The sequence below is a fragment of the Saimiri boliviensis genome, chromosome 9, assembly GCF_048565385.1.
Source record: "Saimiri boliviensis isolate mSaiBol1 chromosome 9, mSaiBol1.pri, whole genome shotgun sequence".
NCBI lineage: Eukaryota > Metazoa > Chordata > Mammalia > Primates > Cebidae > Saimiri > Saimiri boliviensis.
This window is the reverse complement of record NC_133457.1, coordinates 51,142,474-51,157,773: the sequence shown is the minus strand read 5'-3', so window position 1 is coordinate 51,157,773 and position 15,300 is coordinate 51,142,474. Positions and strand designations below refer to the sequence as shown.

The 15,300-nt window shown below is 43.6% G+C and overlaps 1 protein-coding gene across 7 annotated transcripts in view; it reads right to left on the bottom strand.

Annotated features, from left to right (window-relative positions):
- PIK3CB (phosphatidylinositol-4,5-bisphosphate 3-kinase catalytic subunit beta) overlaps positions 1-15,300 on the bottom strand; it is a 254,144-nt gene that overhangs the window by 141,330 nt on the left and 97,514 nt on the right. For 6 of the 7 annotated variants that reach the window (XM_074405842.1, XM_074405841.1, XM_074405843.1 and 3 more), the window contains one exon: positions 4,815-4,919. The gene's annotated coding sequence lies outside the window, so the exon portion shown is untranslated. Of the gene's footprint in view, positions 1-4,814; positions 4,920-11,015; positions 11,113-15,300 lie in introns of all 7 variants that reach the window. The other variant, XM_003930974.3, reaches the window with a different exon arrangement.

The following is a 15,300-nucleotide window of genomic DNA, read 5'->3' as shown; positions in this document are numbered from 1 at the left end:
CCCAGCTAATTTTTTGTATTTTTAGTAGAGACAGGGTTTCACCATGTTGACCAGGATGGTCTCGATCTCTTGACCTCGTGACCCACCTGCCTCGGCTTCCCAAAGTGCTGGGATTACAGGCTTGAGCCACCGCGCCTGGCCAAAATTTCCATTATCTTAATGACAACTGCAAACAAGGTGAAAAGCTTCAAAAACCTCTCTGTGGCAACTGTAATCCCATCACTTTTTTTTCCCCCCTTTAATAGCTTTTACTAGTGTATCAGTCATCTGAATAGGAAATCTATTTTTCCAACAGTTAAGGCAGTATGCAATCAATCAGTAAACACCAAAGTGAAAACTTCTCCAGCTCCTTGTAAAATTTCCAAACTGGATGTTAACAAGTGCATTCTTAAAAAAAAAGAAAGAAAGAAAAAAAGAAAGAAAGAAAAGAAAAGAAAATCTATTTTGTTTAATTACTATCCTAACCTAAAAGATCAAATTCATGCCTACACGCAGCCAAGTAACATAAACAGAGTACCTTAACTTTATGGCAAAGCATACTTAAGGTTTTTTTAAGGTCCCAGAATTTTAATATGTGTGAGAATCTCTCACTAAAATTTAATTAGAAGAAAACTTGCTTTTTTTTTTTTTTTTTTTTTTTTTTGGTTTTTGTTTTTGAGACACAGTCTCACTCTGTCACCCGGCTGGAGTACAGTGCTGCCATCTCAGCTCACTGCAACCTCTGCCTCTTGGGTTCAAATGATTCTCCTGCCTCAGCCTCCCAAGTAGCTGGGACTACAGGCATGTACCACCAAACCCTGCTATTTTTTGTATTTTTAGTGGAGATGGGCTTTCACCATGTTGGCCAGGCTGGTCTCTAACTCCTGGCCTCAGGTGATCCACCTACCCCGGCCTCCTAAAGTGCTAGGATTACAAGCATGAAGACAGCTTTTTTTTCTTTAACCAGTTCTGATCTTGTAGCAGAGCATAAGGATTTATGCTACTTCTAAAACTACTAGAAAACAGTGTATGATAAACATTATTTTAAGGAAATAAAACATTCCACTATTCAAAACCACAGGTTGATTTTGAATAGTGGAATTACATGGTTTAGAATAGTGGAATCATCTGGGTCTGGTGGCACATGCCTGTAATCCCAGCTACTAAGGAAGCTGAGGCAAAAGAATCATTTGACCCTGAGAGATGGGAGGTTGCAGTGAGCCGAAATCATGCCACTGCACTCCAGCATAAGTGACAGAGCAAGACTTTGTCTCACCAAAAAAAAATAAATCACGGCTGGGCACAGTGGCTCACACCTGTAATACCAGCACTTTGGGAGGCCGAAGAGGGTGGATCACGAGGTCAGGAGTTTGAGACCAGCCTGGCCAATATGACGAAACTCCTTCTCTGCTAAAATACACAAAAATTAGCCAGGCATGGTGACTCACGCCTGTAGTCCCAGCTGCTTAGGAAGCTGAGGCAGGAGAATTGCTGGAACTCGGAGGTGGAGGTTGCAGTGTGAGCAGAGATCTCTCCACTGCACTCTGGCCTGGGCTACAGAGCAAGACTCTGCCTCAAAAAAACAAAAACAGGGCCGGGCGCGGTGGCTCAAGCCTGTAATCCCAGCACTATGGGAGGCCGAGGCGGGTGGATCACGAGGTCGAGAGATCAAGACCATCCTGGTCAACATGGTGAAACCCCGTCTCTACTAAAAATACAAAAAATTAGCTGGGCATGGTGGCTCGTGCCTGTAATCTCAGCTACTCAGGAGGCTGAGGCAGGAGAATTGCCTGAACCCAGGAGGCGGAGGTTGCGGTGAGCCAAGATCGCGCCATTGCACTCCAGTCTGGGTAACAAGAGTGAAACTCCGTCTCAAAAAAAAAAGAAATCCTGGCCGGGCGCGGTGGCTCAAGCCTATAATCCCAGCACTTTGGGAGGCCAAAGTGGGTGGATCACGAGGTCGAGAGATCGAGACCATCCTGGTCAACATGTGAAACCCCGTCTCTACTAAAAATACAAAAAAAAAAACTAGCTGGGCGTGGTGGCACGTGCCTGTAATCCCAGCTACTTAGGAGGCTGAGGCAGGAGAATTGCCTGAACCCGGGAGGCGGAGGTTGCGGTGAGCCGAGATCAGGCCATTGCACTCCAGCCTGGGTAACAAGAGCGAAACTCCGTCTCAAAAAAAAAAAAAAAAAAAAAAGAAATCCTACAGTTAGCTGGGTATGGTGGCACACACCTGCAGTATTGGCTACTCAGGAAACTGAGATGGGAAGACTGCATGAGCCCAGGAGTTCAAGGTTGCAGTGAGCTATAATTGCACCACTGCACTCCAGCCTAGGCAACAGAGTATGACCTGCTGGAAGGGAGAGGGAGAGAAAGGGAAGGAGAAAAGAAGTCCTACAGCTTCTTCCTCTTTGCCTGAAAATTCCTTGACATATCCTCTCTTCCAGTCCTCTAGTTTCTAAGCAGAAAGATTGCTACTCTTGTAAGAGCTATGCCCTTTACCTATGTTTTTGATCTCAAAGTTCTTACCTTCTCAGAGTAAAATCTTAATCACTCTCTTTAATATTTAAACCACAGTCAAGCTGAGAAAAGTGGCTCACACCTGTAATCCCAGCATTTTGGGAGGCTGAGGCAGGAAGATCACTTGAGCTCAGGAGTTTGACAGCAGCCTGGGCAACATGGTGAAAACTCATCTTACAAAACATACAAAATTAGCCAGGCATGGTGGTGAACACCTACAGTCCCAGCTACTTGGGAGGTGGGTGGATTGCTTGAGCCCAGGAGGTCGAGGCTGCAGTGAGCCAAGATCATACCACTGCACTCCAGCCTGCTGACAGACCAAGACTCTGTCTCAAAATAAATAAATAAAATACATGCAAATGGATCATTCCCATTTACCCAAAATATATTACTTGGTAATGCTAAAGTATCTAGCATGCAAGATACCCCCAGGAAGAAAGTATGTCTGTCCCATTAACAGTATAACTAGGGTAGATCACATTTATTGTCCAAACCAGTAAACTTGAGACTAAAAGACAGTATTAAAAATAACTGCGCATTTCGGTGGCTCAAGCCTGTAATCCCAGCACTTTGGGAGGCCGAGGCAGGTGGATCACGAGGTCAAGAGATCGAGACCATCCTGGTCAACATGGTGAAACCCCATCTCTACTAAAAATACAAAAAATTAGCTGGGCACGGTGGCATGTGCCTGTAATCCCAGCTACTCAGGAGGCCGAGGCAGAAGAATTGCCTGAACCCAGGAGGCGGAGGTTGCGTTGAGCCGAGATTGCGCCGAGCCAAGATTGCGCCATTGCACTCCAGCCTGGGTAAGAAGAGCGAAACTCCGTCTCAAAAAAAAAAAAAATAATAATAATAATAATAATAATAATAACTGCGCATTAAAAATGCCAGGTGTAGTGGCTCACACCTGTAATCCCAGCACTTTGGGAGGCTGAGGCGGGCGGATCATGAGGTCAACAGATCGAGACCATCCTGGCCAAATACAAAAATTTGCTGGACGTGGTGGCACATGCCTGTGTGGCACAAGTCCCGGCTACTTGGGAGGCTGACACAGGAGCATTGCTTGAACCCAGGAGGCAGAGGTTACAGTGAGCCAAGACCACGCCACTGCACTCCAGCCTGGCAGCTGGTGACACAGCGAGACTCTGTCTCAAAAAATAACAATAATAATAACTGAACATTAGGCCAGGTGCAATGGCTCATGCCTGTAATCAATCCCACTAGCACTTTGGGAGCCCAAGGCAGGCAGATCACCTGAGGTTAGGAGTTCAAGACCAACCTGGCCAACAGGATGAAACCCCATCTCTACTAAAAATATAAAAATTAGCTGGGTTTGGTGATTCACGTCTATAATCCCAACTACTTGGGAGGCTAAGGCAGGAGAATCACTTGAACCTGGGAGGCAGAGGTTGCAGTGAACTGAAATTACACCATTGCACTCCAGCCTGCATGACAGAGCAAGACTCCATGTCAAAAAAATAAAAATACAAATAACTGGGCAGGCCAGGAGCGGTAGCTCACACCTATAATCCTAGCACTTAGGGAGGCCGAGGCAGGTGGATTACGGGGTCAGGATTTTGAGACCATCCTGGCTAATACAGTGAAACCCTGTCTCTACTAAAAATACAAAAAAAAATTAGCTGGGCATGGTGGCACATGCTGTAGTGCCAGCTACTCGGGAGGCTGAGGCAGGAGAATTGTTTGAACCCAGGAGGCGGAGGTTGTGGTGAGCCAAGATCCCACCACTGCACTCCAGCCTGGGTGAGAGAGCCAGACTCCATCTCAAAAAAAAAAAAAAAAAAAAAAAAAAATAGAATAAATAACAACTGGGCATGAATTGGCTACAAGAGATTTGAACCAGGATATATGACTACCCTAACTATAACTCCAGTGCTTAAGGAAGTAATGGCTGCATCTATAATACCTACGGGTTTAATACATGAATTAGTTGAAATATTTGGATATTATCACCTCCTCTTTACTCTTCACTCCATTGCAAGCTGATTTTCAACCATTAACAGCCTCCTGAAACCGCCCCTGCTAGGATCATCAATGAATTCCTAACTGCCAATTCCAAAAAAGTTTCTTCAGTATTCAATTAACCTGTCTAAAGAGCTTGCAACACTACTGACCTTTCTCTCTTGTTTCATGAAGCTCTGTTCTTAACTGTAGGAAACATAATCCTCAATAACAGACTATCTTCAAATAAGACCTAGCATCCCCCCAACTCCCACTCCCTACCTCATAGGTTGACTAAAAAATGTATAATCCAACCAATATTAGTAATTAAAAACACAAAATTGGATACTTACCTAAGAATGATCGCCCCCATTTCAGTCTTTTAGGAAAACAGATGCCATTACTTATTTTTTTAAAGTGAGGTTTTCATGGAAGACTTTTTCCCGTTAGAACATACACTACAAAAAAATTGAAGACAAAAGTATTAATCTAAATAGGCTAAATTAAGTCAGGTAAATTTTATTACTTATATAATTAATCATGTTAATGCTACACATTTAAAAACATGTAGGTTGAAGATCTAATGAGATTGAAGATCTATTCCTTTGCTCTCAGATTTTGGCCATTTTCTTATTGGATTGTCTTTTTCTAATTAATTAATAGGCTTTATATAGTCAGGACCAGGACAGTCAACATAATTTGCACAGCCTAGTACAAAATAAAAATGTGAGGCCTCAGGGCTGAGTAACCCAAAAAAACAAAACAAAACAAAACATGTGAGGCCTTGGGGGTTCCCTCTCTCCACTTTGGAGCCCCCCTCCCTTTGTCTCCGTACAGGGGAGCTGCTTCTTTCTTTCTTCGCCCTACTTTCTTGCCTATTAAACTCCTTGCTCCTTAAAACTAAAAGCAAAGCAAAACAAAACAAAACAAAAAAACTGTGAGGCCTTTTCACCAAGATGGCACCAAAAGAGAAAAAGGAAGCCCCTTCCTCTCCCAAAGCTGAAGCCCAAACAAAGGCTTTAAAAGCCAAAAACACACTACTGAAAGATATTCGCATGCTACCCACCTTTAGGCTGCCCCAAGACAGTAGAGCCAAAATATCCTAGGAAGAGCACTCCCAAGAAAAACAGGCTTAACCCTGGCCAGTGAGAAGATGGAAGACAACACCACACTTGCATTAGTTGTGTATGTCAAAGTCAACAAGCAACAGATCAAACAGGCTGTGAAGAAGCTCTAGGACACTGACATGGCCAAGGTCAATACCAGGATCAGGTCTGACAGAGAGAAGCCATATGTTCAACAGATTCCTAAGATGCTTTGAACGCTGCTAACAAAACTGCAATAACCTAAATTGAGTTTGGCTGGCAAATTTCAAATATAAATTTTTCACCGTAAAAACACTTTAAAGTAAGTAAATAAAGACGTTGGGCCACTTTTTCCAAAATTAAGAATTTCGAGACGGTGACAGCTTACCAATAAACTAAGCACAGGGACCATCTAAATGAGGGGTCCTGTGTGACTGCACAGACTGTACACCCATGCAGCCAGCCCTGGTCAGGACACTAATTCCCTGTTACATAAATTATAATTATTTATCCCAAAATATGTGGCATGTTTTCACTTCATGGTGTCTTTTGATGAAATGAATTTTTTTAATGAGAGGAACATTATAAAACAAACTTTAGAATAATTTCAAAGTACATAAAGCTGATTGCTTTCCCAAAAAAGAATTGGTGAACTCAAAAATAACTAACTTGTTTATTCCGGATGTTGATGGTGATAATGGGGGAGGCTATGCATGTGTGGGTACGGTTATGACTGTGTGGGGTTATGTGAAAACTCTCTGTACCCGCTGCTCAATTTTGCTGTGAATCTAAAACTACTCTTAAGAATAAAATCCAGGGCCAGGAGTGGAGGCACGTGCCTGTGTCCAGTTACTCAGAGGCTGAGGTGGGAAGACCACTTAAGTACAGGAGACCAAGGCTGCAGTGAACCAAGATCACACCACTGCACTCCAGCCTGGGCAATAGAATGACACCCTGTCTCAAAAAAAAAAAAAAAAAAAAAAAAAAAAAAAAAAAAAAAAAAACTATATACTCTATGGAAAGACTGTCTGTGTAAAGCTCTACTGCTAAGTGAAAAACACACTGTGTAAGAGGGAAGGTGGGAAGACATTTGCAAAATAACAGTTATAACATGCTACCCTTGAGATTGGTAGATTTTTGGGTAAAGACAGAAAGAACAAGAATCTGTAGTTATTTATTTATTTATCTATCTGTTTTTGTTTTTGAGACAGCCTAACTCTGTTGCCCAGTCTGGAGTGCAGTGGCACAACTGCAGCTCACTGCAGCCTAGACCCCCCGAGCTCAGGTGATCCTCCACCTCAGCCTCCCAAGCAGCTGGGACTACAGACATGCACCAAGACCCCCAGCTAATTTTTCTATTTTTTTGTAGAGACAGGTTTTACCACATTGCCCAGGCTGGTCTTGAACTCCTGGAATCAAGCTATCTGCCTGCCTCAGTCTCCCAAAGTTCTGAGATTACATGCCCGAGCCACTGCACCTGGCCAGAATCTGTATTTTTACTGTCTTTATTTATATAAAGACACTCTAGAAGGTTACATGAGAAACTGAAAAATAGTTTTCTGGTGGGGTGGAGTATTGGAGGAATGGTGTGATTAGAAACAGGGTAGCTGAAGGATATGGAAAGAAACTTGCCACTGTTTATGTTTTTGTATGTAAAAGCATTTCTAACTCCAGGAGATACTACAATACATAGATTAGTAAATAAATGAACCAAAATAGGGCCTAAATACTATCAACACAAACACGCACTAACAGGAACTATTCTTTTACTGTCTCTGAAACTAAGACCTTAGCACCGCCCATCTCACTAAAGTCACCAACCAAAGATCTCTAATACTAGCCTCCTTGAAAAAGGATATTTTCTCCATAATTCCATGTTGCTTCTCTCAGCGTTAAGGGTCAACTTTTTCTCCCCTAGCTATACAAAGCCTCATGTCTCTTCTGAACAAAAGCCTCACCAAGCCAGACACAGAGGTGTAAGCCTGTAATACAGTTACTTGGGAGGCCAGAGGATCACCTGAGCCCATAAATTCAAGACCAGCCTGGGCAACATGGTGAAACACTCTCTACTAAAAATACAAAAATTAGCTGGGCATGGTGGTGTATGCCTGTAATCCCAGCTACTCAGGAGACTGAGGCTATGTTGCTCCAAAACCCTCCAAATTTGTCTCTCTGCTTCAAATCTTACCTCTCTGCAATTAATCTGCACCAGATCAACCAGAATGCACCATGTACAGCATAAATCAGATCACGGGAATAATCTGCTTAAAACCTTCCAAAGGCTTCCTGCTGTAACCCTACCTGAATTACAACTATGAACTACTAAGACCCTATATGATACTAAAAATGACCTACCTATAGAGACTCTATATGATCTGGTATCTGTCTACAACTAGCCTCATCTTCTTTTTTTGTTTTTTGGTTTTTTTTGTCTGTTTTTTGAGACAGAGTCTTGCTCTATCACCCAGCCTGCTGTGCAGCGGCATGATCACGGTTCACTCCAGCCTCAACTTCCTAAATCCTAGGGATCCTCCCACCTCAGTCTCCTGAGTAGGTGGGACTACAGGTGTGTGCCACCACACCTGCCTAATTTTTGTTATTTTTTGCAGAGACGGGGTTTTGCCATGTTGCCTAACCTGGTCTTGAACTCCTGGGCTCAAGCAATCCACCTGCCTTGGCCTCCCAAAATGCTCGGATTACAGGCATAAGCCACCATGTCAGGTCCTGATGGACCTACTTTCCTCTTCATTCAATTACTCTCTAGCCTTACTGGTATATTCTCTTTTCCTCACACTTTGTTACTAATTTAGGGCTCTTGTACACGCTATTCTTCAGCTTCCAATGTGCTGCCCCCAGGTCTTCTGCCACTTCATAACATTTATGTTTTAACTCAAAAGTTGCCTCTCCTAAGAGGCATTTTATAACGCTCCACAGTTAAGATTGCAACCGGCCGGGTGCAGTGGCTCATGCCTGTAATCCCAGCACTTTGGGAGGCCGAGGCAGGTGGATCACAAGGTCAAGAGATCGAGACCATCCTGGTCAACATGGTGAAACCCCGTCTCTACTAAAAATACAAAAAATTAGCAGGGCGTGGCCAGGCGCGGTGGCTCAGCCTGTAATCCCAGCACTTTGGGAGGCCGAGGCGGGTGGATCACAAGGTCAAGAGATTGAGACCATCCCAGTCAACATGTTGAAATCCCGTCTCTACTAAAAAATACAAAAAATTAGCTGGGCATGGTGGCGTGTGCCTGTAATCCCAGCTACTCAAGAGGCTGAAGCAGGAGAATTGCCTGAACCCAGGAGGCGGAGGTTGCGGTGAGCTGAGATCGCACCATTGCACTCCAGCCTGGGTAAAAAGAGCGAAACCCCGTCTCAAAAAAAAAAAAAAAAAATAAGCAACCGAGGTCATTATCTACCACATTACTTTATCATCTTTAAAATATTTACTAATGCTCACAATTCTCATTTACTAATATAAATGTTTCTTTTATTTAAGAATAGGAAGTCTTGAGGGTAACTGTCAATTCATAAAAATATATATTTTTTTTCAACAGTCTTTGTCACCCAAGCTGGAGTGCAGTAATGCAATCATGGCTTACTGCAACCTTGACTTCCTGGGCTCTGGGAAATCCTCCCACTTCAGCCTCTTGAGTAGCTGGGACTACAGGCGTGTGCCACCATACCCAGTTATTTTTGGGGGGTGGGGTAGGGATAGGGTCTACTATGTGGTGCAAGTGGTCCCACTCAAGGGCTCAAGCAATCCTCCCACCTCAGATTCTGAATGTGCTGGGATTACAGGCTTGAGCCACTGCACTCAGCTACAATTCTATTATTTTATTGATTGATTGATGGAATTTCACCCTGTCACTCAAACTGGAGTGCAGTGATGCAATCTCGGTTCACTGCAACCTCCACCTCCCAGATTCAAGCTTTTCTACCGCCTCAGCCTGCCGATTACCTGGGATTACAGGTGTGTGCCACCACGCCCAGCTGGTATTTTTGTGTTTTTAGTTGAGATGGGGTTTTGTTATGTTGGCCAGGTTGGTCTCGGACCTCCTGATCACAGAAAATCTGCCTACCTACACCTCCCAAAGTGCTGGGATTACAGGCATGAGCCACCATGCCTAGCCTGTTTTTTAACTTTTCTATTAACTCTCAATTATTTCAAAATCACATATATATAATTTTCACACCAAAAAAGAATAGGCTGGACATGGTGGCTCATACCTATAATCCCAACACTTCGGGAGGCCGAGGCAGGTGGATTACAAGGTCAGGAGATCAAGACCATCCTGGCTAACATGGTGAAACTCCATCTCTACTAAAAATACAAAAAAATTTAGCTGGGCATCGTGGCACATGCCTGTAGTCCCAGCTACTCGGGAGGCTGGGGCAGGAGAATCGCCTGAACCCGGGAGGCTGAGGTTGCAGTGAGCCGAGATTGTGACACTGTACTACAGCCTGGGTGACAGAGCACGACTTGGTCTCAAAAAAAAAAAAAAAAAAAGCAAGTAGAACAGGTACTCACAATAATGAAATGAGTGACATAGCAAGAGTATTATTTTAAAAATAACAAGACTCAGGCCGGGCGCGGTGGCTCAAGCCTGTAATCCCAGCACTTTGGGAGGCCGAGGCGGGTGGATCATGAGGTCAAGAAATCGAGACCATCCTGGTCAACATGGTGAAACCCCGTCTCTACTAAAAATTAAAAAAATTAGCTGGGCATGGTGGCGCGTGTCTGTAATCCCAGCTACTCAGGAGGCTGAGGCAGGAGAATTGCCTGAACCCAGGAGGCGGAGGTTGTGGTGAGCCGAGATCGCACCATTGCACTCCAGCCTGGGTAACAAGAGCGAAACTCCGCCTCAAAAAAAAAAAATAAATAAATAACAAGACTGTCTCAAAACATTGTAATAATAAATAAATTTTCTAAAAAAAAAACAAAAGCCGGGCGCGGTGGCTCAAGCTTGTAATCCCAGCACTTTGGGAGGCCGAGGCGGGTGGATCACAAGGTCGAGAGATCGAGACCAACCTGGTCAACATGGTGAAACCCCGTCTCTACTAAAAATACAAAAAATTAGCTGGGCATGGTGGTGTGTGCCTGTAATCCCAGCTACTCAGGAGGCTGAGGCAGGAGAATTGCCTGAACCCAGGAGGCGGAGGTTGCGGTGAGCCGATATCGTGCCATTGCACTCCAGCCTGGGTAACAAGAGCGAAACTCCGTCTCAAAAAAACAAACAAACAAACAAACAAAAACAATAATCTACACAAGAATGAGCGGTTGTACCACAGTAATTTGTATTAAATATCAGAGCTTCCCAATTTTATGATCATTGTATGCTTCTGGATCATACCACAGACATTATCAATGCATTAGATGGATAAAATTACCTACATTCAAAGTTGTAAGAATGACAGAATAGGTATGTTTATATTTGAAAACAGTCACAGGCCAGGCGCAGTGGCTCATACCTGTAATTCTAAAGCTTTGAGAGGCTAAAGAAGGAGGACTGCTTGAGCCCAGTCCTGAAGTTGGAGGGCAGCCTGGACAACGTAGCAGATCCCGTCTCTAAAAAAAAAACAAAAATAAAAAATTAGCTGGGTATGTTGGTGCACACCTATAATACTAGCTACTTGGGAGGCTGAGGTAGGTGGATCACCTGAGCATAGTTCAAGGCTGCAGTGAACTATGATGGTGCCACTGCACTCCAGCCTGGGCAATGGAGCAAGATCCTGTTTCTAAAAACAAAAACGAAAAAGAAAAAGAAAGGATGAAAGAAAAGGGGGGCCAGGCACAGTGGCTCACACCTATAATCCCAGAACTTTGGGAGGCCAAGGCAAGTGGATCACTTGAGGTCAGGAGTTCAAGACCAGCCTGGGCCGACACAGTGAAACCCTGTCTCTACTAAAATGTAAAAAAATTAGCCAGGCGTGGTGGCAGGCACCTGTAATGCCAGCTACGCAGGAGGCTGAGGCAGAAGAATCGCTTGAACCCAGGAGGTGGAGGTTGCAGTGAGCTGAGATCACGCCACTGCACTTTAGCCTGGGTGACAGAGACTCCATCTAAACCAAAAAGAAAAAAGAAAAGAAAGGAGGTAAGCAGAAAGGGGAAAGGAGAGAGGGGGAGAGGAAAGGAAAGATATAGGGAAAAAGGGAAGGAGGCAGGCAGGAAGGGATTCTCATCTCTACTGAGATATTACACGTTACCTTGCCTGTGGAAAATTCCATTGTATATTTGTAAGGAACGGCCAGACACAGTGGCTCACACCTGTAATCCCAGCACTTTGCGAGGCTGAGGTGGGTGGATCACGAGGTCAGGAGTTGGAGACCAGCCTGACCAACAGGGTGAAATCCTGTCTCTACTAAAAACACAAAAAGTAGCCAGGCGTGGTGGCACACACCTGTAATCCCAGCTACTTGGGAGGCTAAGGGAAAAGAATCGCTTTAACCCGGGAGGCAGAGGTTGCAGCAAGCCAAGATCGCACCACTGTACTCCAGCATGGGCAACACAGCGAGACTCTGCCTCAAAAAATAAAAAAAATAAAAACATTTGTGAGAAAAAAGAGAGAGAGAGAGAAAGGTAAATAATGCTAGTATTGTTATTTAAAAAAAAAAAAAAAAAAAGTTTTGGCCGGTTGCAGTGGCTCACATCTGTAATCCCAGCACTTTGGGAGGCCAAGGTGGGCAGATGACAAGGTCAGGAATTCAAAACCAGACTGGCCAACACGGTGAAACCCCGTCTCTACTAAAAAATACAAAAATCAGCTGGGCATGGTGGCTTGTGCCTGTAAATACAGCTACTTGGGAGGCTGATGTAGAAGAATTGCTTGAACCGGGACCTGGGAAGCGGAGGTTGCAGTGAGCCAAGATCATGCCACTGCACTCCAGCCTGGGCTACAGAACAAGACTGCACCTCAAAAAAAAAAAACAGTTTTGACCTTCCAGAGCTCAGATCCCTACAGTATATTTTGAGTACCAATCCTGCTCTATTCTGTGCTCCACAATACCCTAGACAGGATCTATAGCTATCATTTGTACTTATGCCAACATACCAGAATTATCTGTTCCTGTGCCAGTCTCTCATGAAGTTTCTTTAAACTAAAACCATGAGCCACGAGCCTTCTTCAACTTTGCAACCCCAGTGCCTCATAGAGCACACAACACATATCCTCTCAATAAATGTTCCATGAATAAATGATAGATGTAGGAAAATATTCACACGCTCTAATATATTAATATAAAAGAGTATGTGAATGAAGCAGAGCTTCCCATGGCCAACTCTTCAGCTAATAAAAGTGTACTAAAGAAAAATCTTGCCAGGCAGGGTGGCTCACACCTGTAATCCTAGCACTCTGGGAGGCCAAGTAGGGCAGATCACTTGAGGTCAGGAGTTCAACACCAGCACAGCCAGCATGGCGAAACCCCATCTCTACTAAAAATACAAAACTTAGCCGGGCGTGGTGACCTGTGCCTGTAATCCTGGCTACTCAGGAGGCTGAGGCAGGAGAATCGCTTGAACTTGGGAGGCCAAGATTGCAGTGAACGAATATCACGCCACTGCACTTCAGTTTGAACAACGGAGCAAGACTCCGTCTCAAGAAAGAAAAATCTTATGATAAATTGACAGCAATGCCAGAAATAGAATAAAAGAGATATTCAAACCTGGTATGACTACATTAGAACAGACCTTTTCAATAAGTTTAGCCCAGAGGGAACAAGGAAAGTAGACCCTAAAGGGCATCTTAAACTGTAAACAAACACCCACTGCTCCAGTCTTCCACCAGAATAAAAAGTATCCACCTCTGCAAGCAGGCAATTAAACCACTGTTTTTAAAAAGGTTGGGGAAGGGAGGTGGTGTCAAAGCAGGGAGAGTGCCAGAGACTGGATGACTAAGAAAGAACATAAACAAGCATCCTCACTTTAGGAAACTGATGTTTATTTTAAATTTTGTCAAATTAGAATATGAGAAGACATATTTTCCTGTCTTAACCTGCATTAGTTTTTAAATCAATGCCTCTTCCATATTATTCTATGAACGACCTCCATCCTCCCAATCCAAGTAAATACCAACATGATAGCATTATTGAACACAGGACACATATTTGCCTCTCTTGCTTATTATTATAGCTGGCCCAGTACCTTGATGCTTAACAAATATATCCAGATCGTTCATTAATTGGATAGCTGAAGAAGCATGTGGGCCATGGGAAAAGAATTCCTTTTGCAGAAAGGTCCTGGGATGAGGCTGGAGCAAGGTGTCATACAAGCCAAGACATGAAAGATGCTCTTGAAAGAGGCTCAGGTGTGGAGGAAAAATTCTATGTGGGGTTTTACCACTAAGGCACTAGGGAAGTCACTGGAGCTGATGGTCTCCTTCTCTGTGCCTCCATTCTCAAACACAACATAAAGCTCTAAAATGCTTAGGCTCTCTAACTTAATTTTCAGAAAGTCTCTGTGGCTTGTCTATCTAGGAAAGCCCCAGCCTCTCAGCAGAATAAATCTGACATTCCAAAGGTATGAATTTTGACTAGAATCAATTCACTGGTGGCCCACATCATTTCAGCAAAGTATTCAGCATTTAGTTATTGATAGACAATTGTAAAAAAAGGTTAATACTGTCACCACATATTCTAGATAAGGAAATAGTTATAAAAGTAGCCTGATAGGCCAGGCACAGTGGCTCACACTTAAAATCCCAGCACTCTAGGAGGCTGAGGGCAGAAGGATTGCTTGAGCCCAGGACAACATAGCAAGAGTCCACCTCCACAAAATTTTTTAAAAAATTAAAACAAAAAAAGAAGTAACCTGACAAATCACTTGGCCTCTTATAGAGAAAAAATACATGAATATTTTAGAAGATAACAGGCTGGACATGGTAGCTCATACCTATAATCCCAGCACTTTGGGAGGTCAAGGCAAAAGGATGGCTTGAGCCCAAGAGTTCAAGACCAGCCTGGGCAAGAGAGCGAGAACCCCTCTCTACGAAAGAGTTAAAAACCAGCCAGGTGAGATGGCACACGCCTGCAGACCCAGCTACTCAGGAGGCTGAGGCGGGTGTATCACTTGTGCCCAAGAAGGTTGAAGCTCCAGTGAGCCGTGATCATGCCACCCCAATGAGCCTGAATAACAGAGTGAGACCTTCTCTCAAAAAAAAAAAAAAGAGCAAGAAGACTGGAAACTACAGCTTAAGTAGACACAATGATGTTTTTATTCTCATTTGATATTCTTACCAACTCTTAAGAACAAAATTGCTGTAAAATAAGCTAAAATCTGAACCTAAACTAATAAATGCAAGATGCCATTGCTTAAGAATTCTTAATTTTACAACTTCTTTCCATAGTATACTGTAAGCAACCTTTAGAAAACTCAGTATTTGGCTGGGCATGGTGGCTCATGCCTCTAATCCCAGCACTTTGGGAGGCAGAGGTGGGTGGATCACATGAAGTCAAGAGTTTAAGACCAGCAAGGCCAACAGGGTAAAACCCATCTCTACTGAAAATACAAAAATTAGCTGGCCATGGTGGCGCATGCCTGTAATCCCAGCTACTCGAGAGGCTGAGGTAGGAGAATCCTCTGAACCCAGGAGGCGGAGGTTGCATAGTCGCAAGATCATGACACTGTACTCCAGCCTGGGCAACAAAGCGCAACTCCATCTCAAAACAAAAAAAAAAAAAGAAGAAAAAGAAAAGAAAAATCAGTATTTATTAAAAACAGAATTAGAATGTCCATCTTCCCTTTTTTTTTTTTTTTTTTTTT